Source organism: Lonchura striata, chromosome 1A (assembly GCF_050655825.1).
Source record: "Lonchura striata isolate lonStrDom1 chromosome 1A, ASM5065582v1, whole genome shotgun sequence".
NCBI classification, from domain to species: Eukaryota; Metazoa; Chordata; class Aves; order Passeriformes; family Estrildidae; genus Lonchura; species Lonchura striata.
This window is the reverse complement of record NC_140741.1, coordinates 76213097-76224898: the sequence shown is the minus strand read 5'-3', so window position 1 is coordinate 76224898 and position 11802 is coordinate 76213097. Positions and strand designations below refer to the sequence as shown.

The 11802-nt window shown below is 60.2% G+C and overlaps 1 protein-coding gene across 5 annotated transcripts in view; it reads left to right on the top strand.

Annotated features, from left to right (window-relative positions):
• Window positions 1-301: 301 nt before the first annotated feature.
• Window positions 302-11802, top strand: part of PPP6R2 (protein phosphatase 6 regulatory subunit 2) — a 67131-nt gene continuing 55630 nt past the window's right edge. For 4 of the 5 annotated variants that reach the window (XM_021546364.4, XM_085569463.1, XM_021546361.4 and 1 more), the window contains exon 1: window positions 5430-5588. The gene's annotated coding sequence lies outside the window, so the exon portion shown is untranslated. Of the gene's footprint in view, window positions 642-5429; window positions 5589-11802 lie in introns of those variants that run through there. The other variant, XM_021546362.4, reaches the window with a different exon arrangement.

Sequence of the window (11802 nt, the reverse complement as noted above, 5' to 3'; positions counted from 1 at the left end):
ACCGCGCCCCAACGCGCCCCAACGCGCCCCGCCGCGCCCCCTGCCGGCCGGGAGGACCCGAGCGCGCCGCGCGCACCATCGAGACGGGGGCGGGCGCGCGGAGCGCCGCGGGCGGGGCCGCGCGGGTGTCATGGCGGCGGCGTGAGGGCGGCGTGAGGGCGCCGCGGGGCTTGGGCGCGCTGCGCCCACGGCGGCTTCACCGCTCGGTGCCCGGCCCCTGCCTGCGCCGGCCGGGGCCTGTCGGACCGCCGTGTGTCCCGGCCGGAGCCTGTCGGACCCCCGTGTGTCCCGCCGGGGCCCCCCGCCCCGGCTGTGCCCGGTGTGAGCCTCCCCGAGCCCCCTTTCGCCGATTTAGGAGCGCGCCAAACACCGTTAAGAGACGCCGTTTGTTCCCTGCCGGCCGTGAGGAGGAGATCTCCACAAAGCCAGCTGAGGAAGGGGTCAAAAATGGCATCTCTTCTGCAGGAGAAGTCACACAAACCCGGCCCGCTGTAACTCACACGCTCCACCTGCCGAAGGCGCAGTTCATGGTGTGACCTAACCTGGCCCGGCTGAAAGTTGACTTTCGCTTGAAACAGAGTTCTTTCATTAAGCCGCTTCTATTGTAGAAGTTACCTGAGGCCTCAGTTACGTTTACAAAGGTGAGAAGATGACATCCATTCCTTCAGGAGAAGTTTGCCCCGGGGATGTTGGCAGATCCGGGCACGGCGGCGTTCCCCGGGCAGAGGGCAAAGGGTGGCCCGGGATTGTTTGTCACCGTGATTTTTGTGGCATTCCAGGCACTTTGAGGGGTTATTTATTGCCAGCTCAAGCCCGGAGCAAGGCAGGAGTAGGACCACCATAAAAAGAAAGTGTGAGAAGGAACAATTCCAGCCTGGCAGTGCCCAAGGCCGGGTTGGACAGGGCTTGGAGCACCCTGGCACAGCGGTGGAAGGTGTTCCCCCCTGCCCACGGGACGGGATGGGCTTTGAGGTCCCTTCCAGCTGAACCATTCTGTGATTCCAGAGAGCCTAGAGGTGTCCAAGTGATCCCGAGTGTTCCCCCAGGCACCCCGAGTGTGCGCTGACACGGCAGCTCCTGGCAGGAGCTGTTTTCCCCAGGAATTCCATGGCCAGGCTGCCGAGCTCTCCCAGCAGAATCGCCCCCGTAGGTTTGGTTATTTATTTTTGGCACTTCTTTGCCCCCCCCCCCCCCAGTGCTGTTTGTTCAGCTTCAGGCCTTTAATGTCCTTACCCGGCCTGTCCTGCCCCTGTTGAACTCCCCTGATCAGGGAGCAGAGGAGCTGCACTTAAGCACTGTCCCATGAATTGCTAGTTAATGCTAATTGTGATTTATTAGCCTGCAACACAACATTTACACTTGCCACGCTTGAAGCTGATTCTTGTCATGCAAGGGACAGGAGGGAAAGATAAGGAAAATATGAATTTAAAATAGTTGACATTTTTTCCTCATTAACTCTTTGTCCCACAATAAAAGTCAGTTTTGATCCTGTCCCAGGGGTCTCCCATGGCTGATTTCACTGCAGCCACACGAACATTCCTGCCTGGCCAAGCAGAAGAAAATTAACTGTGAATCAAAGGGGCAATAAAAGTGCTAAGAACGCCTGAGAAGTATAAAAGTGAGGGCTGGAGGGTTTCCATTAGGATGGGAGCAGAGCCCTGTACCTGAGCAGGGAACTGTCACAGGCAGAAGGTCACACCCAGCATCCCCATTCCTTCACAATTTCCCAGAGCCACAAGGCAGGACAGGCAAATGCTGGAATCACAGAACCTGGGAATCCTGGGGTGGGCTGGGTGGGAAGGGACCCCAGAGCCCCTCCAGTTCCACACTGCCCTGGCAGGGACACCTCCCACTGCCCCAGGCTGCTCCAGCCTTTCCTTGGACATTCCAGGGATCCAGGGGCAGCCCCAGCTGCTCTGGGAATCCCAGCCCAGCCAGGAATTCCTCATTCCCAATCTCCCATCCATGGCTGCCCACTGGCAGTGGGAGCCATTCCCTGTGTCCTGTCCCTCCATCCTTGTCCCCAGTCCCTCTGCAGCTCTCCTGGAGCCCCTTCAGGCCCTGCCAGGGCTCTGAGCTGTCCCTGGATCCTTCTCCTCTCCAGGTGAGCCCCCCCAGTTCTCCCAGCCTGGCTCCACAGGGGGTTTCCATGAACTCAGGACCTGCCCCAGGGCAGTTCTGCTTTGCTGTTGATGAAACCCCCAAGGTCTCGGGACTCCTTTGCCCGGCTCTCCTCGGTACCGTCCCGGCTGGAGCCCTGCCCGGGGCCGCTGGTGCCGGCCAGGGGAAGCTGCAGAGCGGGATTTTCCCGGAGTGCCGAGCCTGATGCCCGCAGGAGAGGCTGCGGAGGGTCCGATGGCCGGAGTGCTGATCCCAGAGCCGAGCCCGGGGAGCTCCCGGCTGGTGCTGGACCATATTTGGGAAGGTCAGCGCTGCAGCTCTGGAAGCGCAGCGCTGCTGCCGAGCTCGGAGCTGCCGGGGCAGCGCCGGGGCTGCTGCTCATCTCCCCGGCAACCCGGCAAACACAACATTGCCCAAGCCCGGCGGCTATAATTAACTGTGCGCCCCGGCCCTGCGGCCCGCAGGAGCCGCTGCCCGGGCTGCCGTGCTCCCGCACCGCCAGGCTCCGCGGATAATGTTCCCCCGAGCAGCGAGGAGCGTTCCCCGCAGCCCCGGGAACGCGCGGTGCCGCCGGCCAAGGAATGCGAGCTGCTCCCGGGGCTGTTTGTGCTCCGGCACCCGGAGCTGTAGGATTTCAAGCAGGCCTGCTCACTCGGCCCAAAAGGCAGCCAGAGAGAAACGCCGGGGTTTGGAAAAGCTCCCGGAGCAGCGCTGGGTGCTCGGCAGAGGCTGTGGCTGGGGGAGAAGGGAGGAAAGCTCGTCCCCTCCTCCCTGCAGGGCCGCTCAGATTAATGTCAAACTGGCGCTGGGAGATCCTGTTCTGATGCCTGCTGGAGGCACCAGATCACGCCTCAATCCTGAGCCAAGAATAGATCCCAGAATTCTTCATCATCCACAGCCTATTCTGGGCCTGCAGCCTCCCACCCAACGTGTGCCCGCTCCCGCTCCGGCCGGGAATCCTGCTCCAGGGCTGGGAGCTCTGCAGCCAGAGCGCTCCCTGTGCTGAGGGGCTGCCCTCACACACAGAACCACGGAATCCAGGAGTGGTTTGGATCGAAGGGGTCCCTAATGCCACCCACTGCCACCCCTGCCAGGGGTCCAGGCTGCTCCCAGCCCCATCCAGCCTGGCCCTGCCACACCTGCCCAGCCCCTCGTGTCAGTGCTAGAGGAGATTCCAGCAGTTGTTCCCAGTGGGATCCAGTGCCCCGTGTCACAGCCAGGCTTGGAACCATGGCCTGGGGTGTCTGTCCCTGTCCCTGTCCCTGTCCCTGTCCCTGTCCCTGTCCCTGTCCCTGTCCCTGCGGGGAGAAGGGAGCTGGCAGCTCCTGGCCCTGCTGCTGCCAAGCCCAGAGTTCAGCTGTATCTTAGCGTGTTCCAGAGGGCTGGAGCAGAGATGAAGGAAGCTGTTCCAAGGTTGGAACTCTAGAAATTAGCTGGAGGAGTCAGGCTGTACAACCCTGGCCCTCCTGGGAGTGGGAATAGGCTCTGGGGGTGACTGGAAGATTTGGGAATTTGCTTGGATGGTTTCGTCCTGTCCCCAGAATCCACAATAAGCCACAAAAAATGCTTTATAAGCCCATTTCCCTCCAACAGACGAAACAGGGAAGTGAAACTCCTGAGGCTGTGCTATTTTTTCCCACATTAATGGCCACCAACGTGCTAATTACCACACTGGGTGCCGTATAAATTCTAGGAGTCCTTCATACTGGAAAAGCATCCGTAAATGAGGAGTTGTACCCACTCAGTCATGGGGGACACCTTTAGTGGCATTTCTGTGGCAGCACTCCCATGGCCAAACCCTGGCCTGTGGCAGGGGGGTGACACGGGATGAGCTCCCTCCCCACCCCGACCGTTCCAGGATGCCGTGATTCAGTGCTCCCCGTGAGCAGGGCAGCACAAAACCATCCCTCTTTTCCCATGGCAAAGGCCACGTTTTCCCTGTAAACTTTAACCACGTGCAGGAATCTCTGCAGGGTCAAGGCCCCGGCGAGAGCAGCGCAGAGCGGCTTAGTGGTAAATCTCATGGCAGGAATTCGCTTTGGAATGAAGGATTGGATCGCTTCCTGCTGGTTCCTGGAGGATGCTGGCACTCGGAAAGCAGTTTATCCACGAGACAAAGACAGATCCAGGCACGGCGACAGCGGATCCAGGAGCCCAGGCTGCCAGCATGACTCAGAGATCCCTGCTCCCTCTGTCTCCCTTTTTCCCTCCCTTCTCCATGCTCACTCCCACATCCAGGGATGCAGTGGACCCTGTCCCCACCCCAGTCCCCTGAGCCCCATCGCTGGGGTCCCCCCTTGCAGTAGCACCAGAGCCACCTGAAGGCCATGGCCACGGAAGGGCTCCCACTGTCCCCGTGTCCCCACAGCCGTGGGGTCCTGTCCTCGTGCCCCTCCTGCTCCCTGCGAGGCCGTGACCACCCCAGGGGCTGCAGCTTGCCCACCCCGCAGTCTGTGGGCTCTTGCTGTCCCCTTGCCCCTGTCCCTGGGGCTGGGGCCACCCCATCCTGTCTCCACCTTTGCCCCACCATCCCTGACCCCCTGTTCTCATGTCCCATTGCCATCCCAGTGTCCCCATGATTCTGTCCCTGTCACATCCCTGTCCCACCATCTCCCCATCCCCAGTCCCCGTGGTCTCCATCCTCTTATCCTCAATCCTGTCCCTGTCTTCCCATGTCCCCGTTCCTGTCCCCCATCCCCATTCCAATGTCAACCCCATCCCATCCCGCCCCTGTCCCCCCATTCCCATCTGCATGTCCCCATCCTCGTCCCCCTGTCCTCGTCCCCATTCCCCCCACCATTCCACCCCACCATTCTCAACTCCATTCCCACCCCTGTCTCCCCGTCCTGTCCCACCGTTCCTGTCCCGAGTCGCGATCCCCATCCCACCATCCTCATCCCCATCCTGTGGTGTCTGTGTCCCCATGTCCGTGTCCCCATGCCCATCCCTGTCCCCATACCCATGTTCTTATGTCCATGTCCCCATCCCTGTCCCCATCTCCGTGCCCTCATTCCCGTCCCCGTGTCCCTGTCCCCATCCCTGTCCCCATCCCCATGTTCTTATGTCCATGTCCCCATCCCTGTCCCCATCTCCGTGCCCTCATTCCCATCCCCGTGTCCCTGTCCCCATCCCAGTCCCCATCCCCATGTTCTTATGTCCGTGTCCCCATCCCCGTGTCCCCGTCCCCATCCCTGTCCCCGCGGTCCCGCCCAGCCCCGCCCACCTCCCACAGCCCCGCCCACCTCCCACAACCCCGCCCATGGCGGCCCCGCCCAGCGCAGGCCCCGCCCCCGCCCTCGGCCCCGCCCCTCTCCCCCGCCCTGAGGGAGCCGCGGCGCCGCCGCCATTTTGGAGCTGCCGCCGCCGCCGCTCCGCCGCCGCTGCCCGCGTAGCCCCGGCCGGCCCAGCCCGCGGGCCCGGCCCGCAGCCCGGCCCGGCAGCGCCCGAGGGCAGCCCGGCACCCGCAGGTGAGACCCGGCTGTCACCGCCGCCCTCGCGGGGCCAGGCTCGGGGCTGGGCCCGGCGCCGCGGACTGGGCCCCGCCGCTCCCCCGGCTCCGCTCCGGCCTCCCGGAGGCGCCCCCCGCGCTCCGGGGGTGCGGCACCCTTCGGGGGGTTCGGAAGCTCCCCCGCCGTGCCGCTGTCCGGGGCCGGGCCGTGGTCCCGCCGCCTCGTTCCGTGCGGATCTGGGTTAAACGCGGCTGCTGAGCGCCTGTCAGTTTCCTTTCGCCGTGTTTTGGTGCGCGCGGGGCGGGCTGCCGGGGCTGGGGGCTGCGGCCGCGGGCTCCCGGCGCTCCTGGGTCGCACCTGCCCGGCCCGGAGCGCCCGGGGCTGGCGGCAGTGCTGGCGGTGGCAAGGTCAGGGGTCGGGTCACCCTTCCTGGGGCTCGGATCCCCCTCTTAGGGCTCCACGCGCACTCCCGAGGGTCTGGTCACCTTCCCGGGGCCCCCTACCCGAGGGTCACCTCGCCCCCCTGGGGGTCTGGTTCCTTTCCCAAGGGTCAGGTCCCCCTTCCGAGGTTCTTGTCCCCCTGCCGGGGGTCAGGTCAGTCCAGGAGGTCAGGTCCCTTCCGGGGGTCAGATCGCCCTTCTGAGGGTCTTCCTTCTTGGGCTCTGGTTCCCCTGCTATGGGTCAAGTCCCTCTCGGCTGTCTGGTCCCCTTCTGGAGGGTCAGATCCCCCTCCAAGGGGTCTGCTCCCCTTCCCAAGGGTCCGATCCCCTTCCCGGGGGTGTGGTCACCTTCCCGAGAGTCTGGCCCCTCGCGGGGGTCACAGGCGGGGGATCAGCGGTCAGGGTCCCTCTCCCGAGGGTCTGGTCCCTTCCCGGGGTCCGGTCCCTGCCGGGGGAGACGGGAGGGGGATCAGCCTCCCACGCGTGTCACCCTCCTGGGGACCTGCCCACCCCAGGGTGCACAGTTTGGCCGTAAATGTCACCGCGCTGGTTTTATTAACGACCAGAAACCGGGGTAGGAGTGGAGGCCCGGCTGGAATCACCACGAGATTGATCTGACAGGAAAGCAGCTCCTGGCAGAGGCTGGGAGGGCCCTGATGAATTTGAGGGCCTTGTTTTGCACCAGCTAAAAAAAAAAACAAACTAGGAAGTGAAAAAGAGAAACTGAGAGGACTCGGAGGGGCCTAAGAGGTTTTTCCTCGCTTGATCCCCCACTTGGAAATTCATGTTTTAAAAACTTGGAGGTTGTTTTCATTGTTTATTTTGTGTCTCAGAAAGGAGAAGGTGGTGATTCCAGCCCTGCCCAGCCCCACAGGTTTGAACCAAGCTCTTAGGAGCAGATTTGGGTTATAAAGCTCTGTTTAAAGCCTGATGAGAGAAGAAACATTTATGTTTTCTCTTATTACTCTGACACTTAAAAGCGAGCATGCTGCCAAAATACTTCAGTGGTAAAAAAAACCCCTTGGTGGATGGTAGTATAGGGATTTCCATGGCAACCAATGGTGATCTCATGAGAAGCAAAGTTAAATTTTGGGCTGTCAGTGGGAGCACATCGTGGCCTGGGCTGGCCTGGGTGACATTTGCTCGGCAGAAGGTGATGAGGCCTGAGTAGGAACAAAGTGGTCTGAAACCAAGGCTTGTTCTCTATGTGTACACTGATATTCCTGGTGCTTTCTGTACTTCCTTTGGATTAATGTTGAAATCCAGGGATGTAGGACAATGTCCTGGCTGGCAGTGGGGACAGATTGGTGATGCAGCAGCAGGTGCCTGTCGGGCAGGTGGTGCAGGAAAGGTTCCTGCAGAACCTCACACTGGGGGAAGGTTTCTTGTGGGATGCAGGAGCTGTGGAGCATCTCCTGCTCAGCCTGGTGTTCCAGGAGCTCTGCGTGTGCTGTGGGAGGGACAGGGTGAATTTCTGACTTCACAAATTGGAAACTGTCAAAAATAATAACGACGAGGCAGCACTGTGTGAGAGCTGCTGCTCGGGGGTTTGTTACCAGGAGAAAAGTGCTCTGTGGGCTTACAGGATTTTTGGGAAGCTCCAGGCCGCTGTTGGCAGTGCTTCCCTGGGGAACAGGGCCTGGGGGACCCAGCTGTGTTCCGGAGTGGGATCCCCTGGTCCTGATCCCAGTCTCCTGGTTGGATTGGGAGCCAGCTGGAGGGAATCCCATCCCTGCTGTCCCCCTCAGTGAGATCCTGAGCGAGAAGGGGGTGTTGGTTCATTAATACTTCCTCTCCTCTTTGGTACAGAGATATCCCAGTGTTTTCCTGTGGTGCTTTTCTATGCTCTGTGCAGGGAATGCTTCGTTTGAGATCTCCCCTGAATTTTCTGGTGGCAAAGGGGACCCAGCACTTTTCTTCCCTGAGCCCAGCAGTGGTATGGAGGAATATATGGTATAGAGGAATTCCAGCATCACAGAACCGTGGAATCTCCTGAGTGGGAAGGGCCCGCAGGGATTATGGATTCAGCTCCTGGCCCTGCACAGACACCCCAACAATCCCAGCCTGGGCATCCCTGGCAGCAGTGTCCAAACGCTCCTGGAGCTCTGGGGCCGTGCCCATTCCCTGAGGAGCCTGGGCAGTGCCCAGCACCCTTGGAAAAGAGCCTTTCCTGATGTCCATGCTATCCCTCCCTGGCACGGCTCCAGCCGTTCCCTGGCTCCTGGAACTGGTCACCGGAGTTTGGGGAGAGCTCGGGCTGGGGGCAGAGGGATGAGCTTTCCTGCTCTCCCTGCTGACAGCCAGGTGTGCGTTCTGTGCTCGGGATCACGACTCCGTGGATGTCATCCAGCAGGATGGTTCAACGGGGGCTGCGAGTCAGAGTGCCTGAAGGGCAGGAGCTGCAGCTCAGCCATAAAAACGGGCAAACTGGAATGCCAGGAAATAGGAGAGTCGCTTGTTGCAGTAAATCTTGGGTTTGCAACAGGAGTAGAACAAGAATAACTGGGAAATTTGGGTGCAAATGGTGCAGGAGAAACAGGTGAGGTCGGTGAGCTGAGGGCAAAGGAGGAGCTGGGTGCTTCAATCGTAGGATCAAGGAATATCCCGAGTTGGAAGGGTCGCACAGGGATCATCCAGTCCAGCTGCTGGCCCTGCCCAGGACCCCCAAATCCCACCCTGTGCATCCCTGGGAGTGTTGTCCGAGTGCTCCTGGAGCTCTGGCAGTCTCAAGGCTGTGCCCATTCCTTGGGGAGCCTGTGCCAGGTTGACAAAACGAGAACTTTACAGGGAGGAAGGTTTGTGGGAGGTCTTGTTTTGCTGGATGCAGAATTCCTGAAGAACTAATGGAGTTAATAGAGTGAGTTAATGAGTGACGGCAGCGCTGGGGCCGGGCTGTCGGACACAGAGCCTCGACCGGGAGCAGCAGTCCCTCACTCCTGGCCCTATTTATAGGGAACACAGCCCTGCTCCCAGTTATATTTATGGGCTGCAGTGGATTTACCTCCTTTTCACAGAAAATCCACAGATGTCGGGGGTTTATGGAAGGCTCAGGGAAGGAATGTGGCCTCTGTGTGACCAGGAGTAGCAACAAAGACTCTTAAGTGTCTCCTTTGATTCAATATTATTGGAAGCAGGAGTGTGTTGTCTTTCCTGGCTGCTGCTGTGTTTCTCTACTTGAGCTTTTCTTTTTCCCTCTCTGCTCCCTGTTCCTCCCACCATCTTCCCCTCACTCCTTGTTTTGATCCTCCCCAGCCACCGGCACTGCAATAACCAATATTGACATTGTTATCACTGCCTGCACTATTTTTACCTGCACCTTAACACTGGTTTGGAGGGAAACTTGGGCAAATAAGTATCAGTTATCTCAGGAAATGAAGCTTTTTCAGCCAAGCTTGAAAATCTCAGACAAAAAAGGCTTGGATTCAGGTGGAATTTGAGTGCCACACATATTGCTGTTGGATGAGGTGTGGAAGTGGGAAGTTCCATCTTTGTGTTTCTTAGTGCCTGTTAGTCCCAGATGGAGCAGAGGCACATCGAGAGTGACAGTAATAAATGTCTGCAGGGTCTGAAGCCTGACGAAAATTGTCATTTTTGTCAGAGGCGCCTTTAACCCAAGCCCCACGTGGCACCGGGCCGTGACCGGGGGCTGTCACCGCAGCGAGGGTGAGGCGATGGCAGGAGGAAGTGCAGCTCCTCAGCCTGAGCTGGCAGCTCTGCAGCTGCTGGGCTGGGGTTGCTCCTCGTCGTCCTCCTCGGTCCCTCCTTGCTGTGTCCACCTGTTACCTGAGAGCGCTCTGGGGGCGGCTGTCCCTGATGTCACGGTACCCTCACACCCCATTCCTTCCTCTGGAGTCAGCCTGGGTGCCTGAGGACACCGGGATCATCTGGGCAGGAGGGGAGGCTGGAAGGCGTGAGAAAAAAACCTCCTGGTGAAATGGCAAAGGGCAGGGAGTCACTGGGGGCAGGCAGAGCTCAGGGCTCTTCCCTGGCTGGGACAGAGTGAAAAGCTTCTCTGGCAGAGCTTTCCACAGACTCTCCTGAGCTGGGAGGGACCCCAGGGATCACAGATCCAGCTCCTGGCCCTGCACAGACACCCCAACAGTCCCAGCCTGGCATCCCAGGGAGGGGAGCTCCAGCAGCCTCAGGGCCGTGCCCATTCCCTGAGGAGCCTGGGCAGTGCCCAGCACCCTCTGGGGAAGAACCTTTCCTGCTTTCCAGGTTCCCTGGTCCTGCTCCTCACCGGGAGCAGAGACCGGAGCTGCCCCTGGGGATGATGCTGCAGCCCCTGGGGAGGTCTGAGCTCACTCTCCTCCAGCTGGACATTCCGAGTGCCTGCTGCTCCTCGTGTGGCCCCTCCAGACCCTTCCCCATCCCCACGTCTCTCCTTTGGATGCTCCCCAAGGGCTTTAGTTGTTCTGTGTATTGAGGTGCCCAATCCCAGCACTGGAGCTGAGGCCTCCCCGGTGCAGAGCAGGACAATCCTCTCCCTTGCTGCTGTCCCTAATGCCCCCGAGACAGGGATGTCCCTCCTGGCACCAGGGCACAGCTGACTCAGGTGCCCCTTGCCATCCTCCAGGACCAGGTCCCTTCCCAGAGCTGCTCTCCAACCTCCCCGTCCCAGCGTGTGGGTGCATCCAGGGCTGCCCCTGCCCCGGTGTGGAATCCAGCACCTGCCTGTGTTAAACCTCACACCACTGGTGATTCCCAGCCCTCGGATTTATCCAGGCCTCTCTGCCCTAGGGGAGTCAGCAGCTCCTCCCAGTTTTGTACCATCTGCAGACTTCCCTGGTGTCCCCTCAAACTGCACCCGGGTCACCTGGGAAGGTGCTGAAGGGAACTGGGCCTGAGCTGGAGCCAGGTGGAACTTTGGCTTTGCAGGGAAACTTCCCAAACATCTGCAGTGCTGAGTCCAGGGTTTGTGAGGGGCTGACAGTGCCCCTGCTGCACTTCCAGAGTGCCTGTGCTGGGAACCTGGGGTTGCAATGGGATTTCGGTCCTGTGCTTTGCTGCTGCTCAGAGCTCTGTGGCCCAGAGTGGCACTGATGACTCCGGAGTCGCTTTGATTTGATTTCCCTGGGCAGCTTTGGGAACAGCGGCAGCAGAGCAGAGCCTGGCACTGGGAGAGGCACAGACCTGCAGGAGTGGGGATGGTCTGGCTGCTGCAGCCACAGGAAGGAAGAAGGAAATAGAGCACAAGAAGCTGCTTCAGTTTCAGTTTTGCCTTTGATTCCTTGTGAGGACTGAGTTCTGTCACACCTCAGACAACGCACTGGTGGCTCTGCTGTGACATTTGGGGTTTTCTTCCATGTGGCAGTTTCTTCCTTTCCTTCCATTCTCGTAGCCCTGCACGGCCTGCAGCTCGTTCCAGCTCCTTGCTTGGCTCTGCAGCGAGCTGGGATGAGAAGGTTGTGTTTCCTTAGCTGTTTATTTGTGTTCTCTTCCCTCGGCAGATCCCCCGGGACGCCGTTTAATTGAATTCTTTCATGTTAAGATGGATTTCTTTTCTTTGAGAAGGATAATTGAGCCCGTGAGCTCACAGGTTGAAAACTGTCCCCGTGTCCCCGAGGCAGAGGACGAAGGGCACAGTTGCACCGTGCCAGGAGCGGGCACAAGGCCAGGCTGCCCTGTGCTGGCACCGCGTCCGTGTGGATGGCAGCGGCAGAGCCGCGGGCGCGGGGCCAGCGCCGGGAGCTCCGCAGCTGGAGCGGCACGGCAGCGCTGGCACCAGGGACAACGCGGGGACGTGGGACCCAGGAAGGAGCACAGTGACAGGGCCGGGGCTGTCCTGGGCA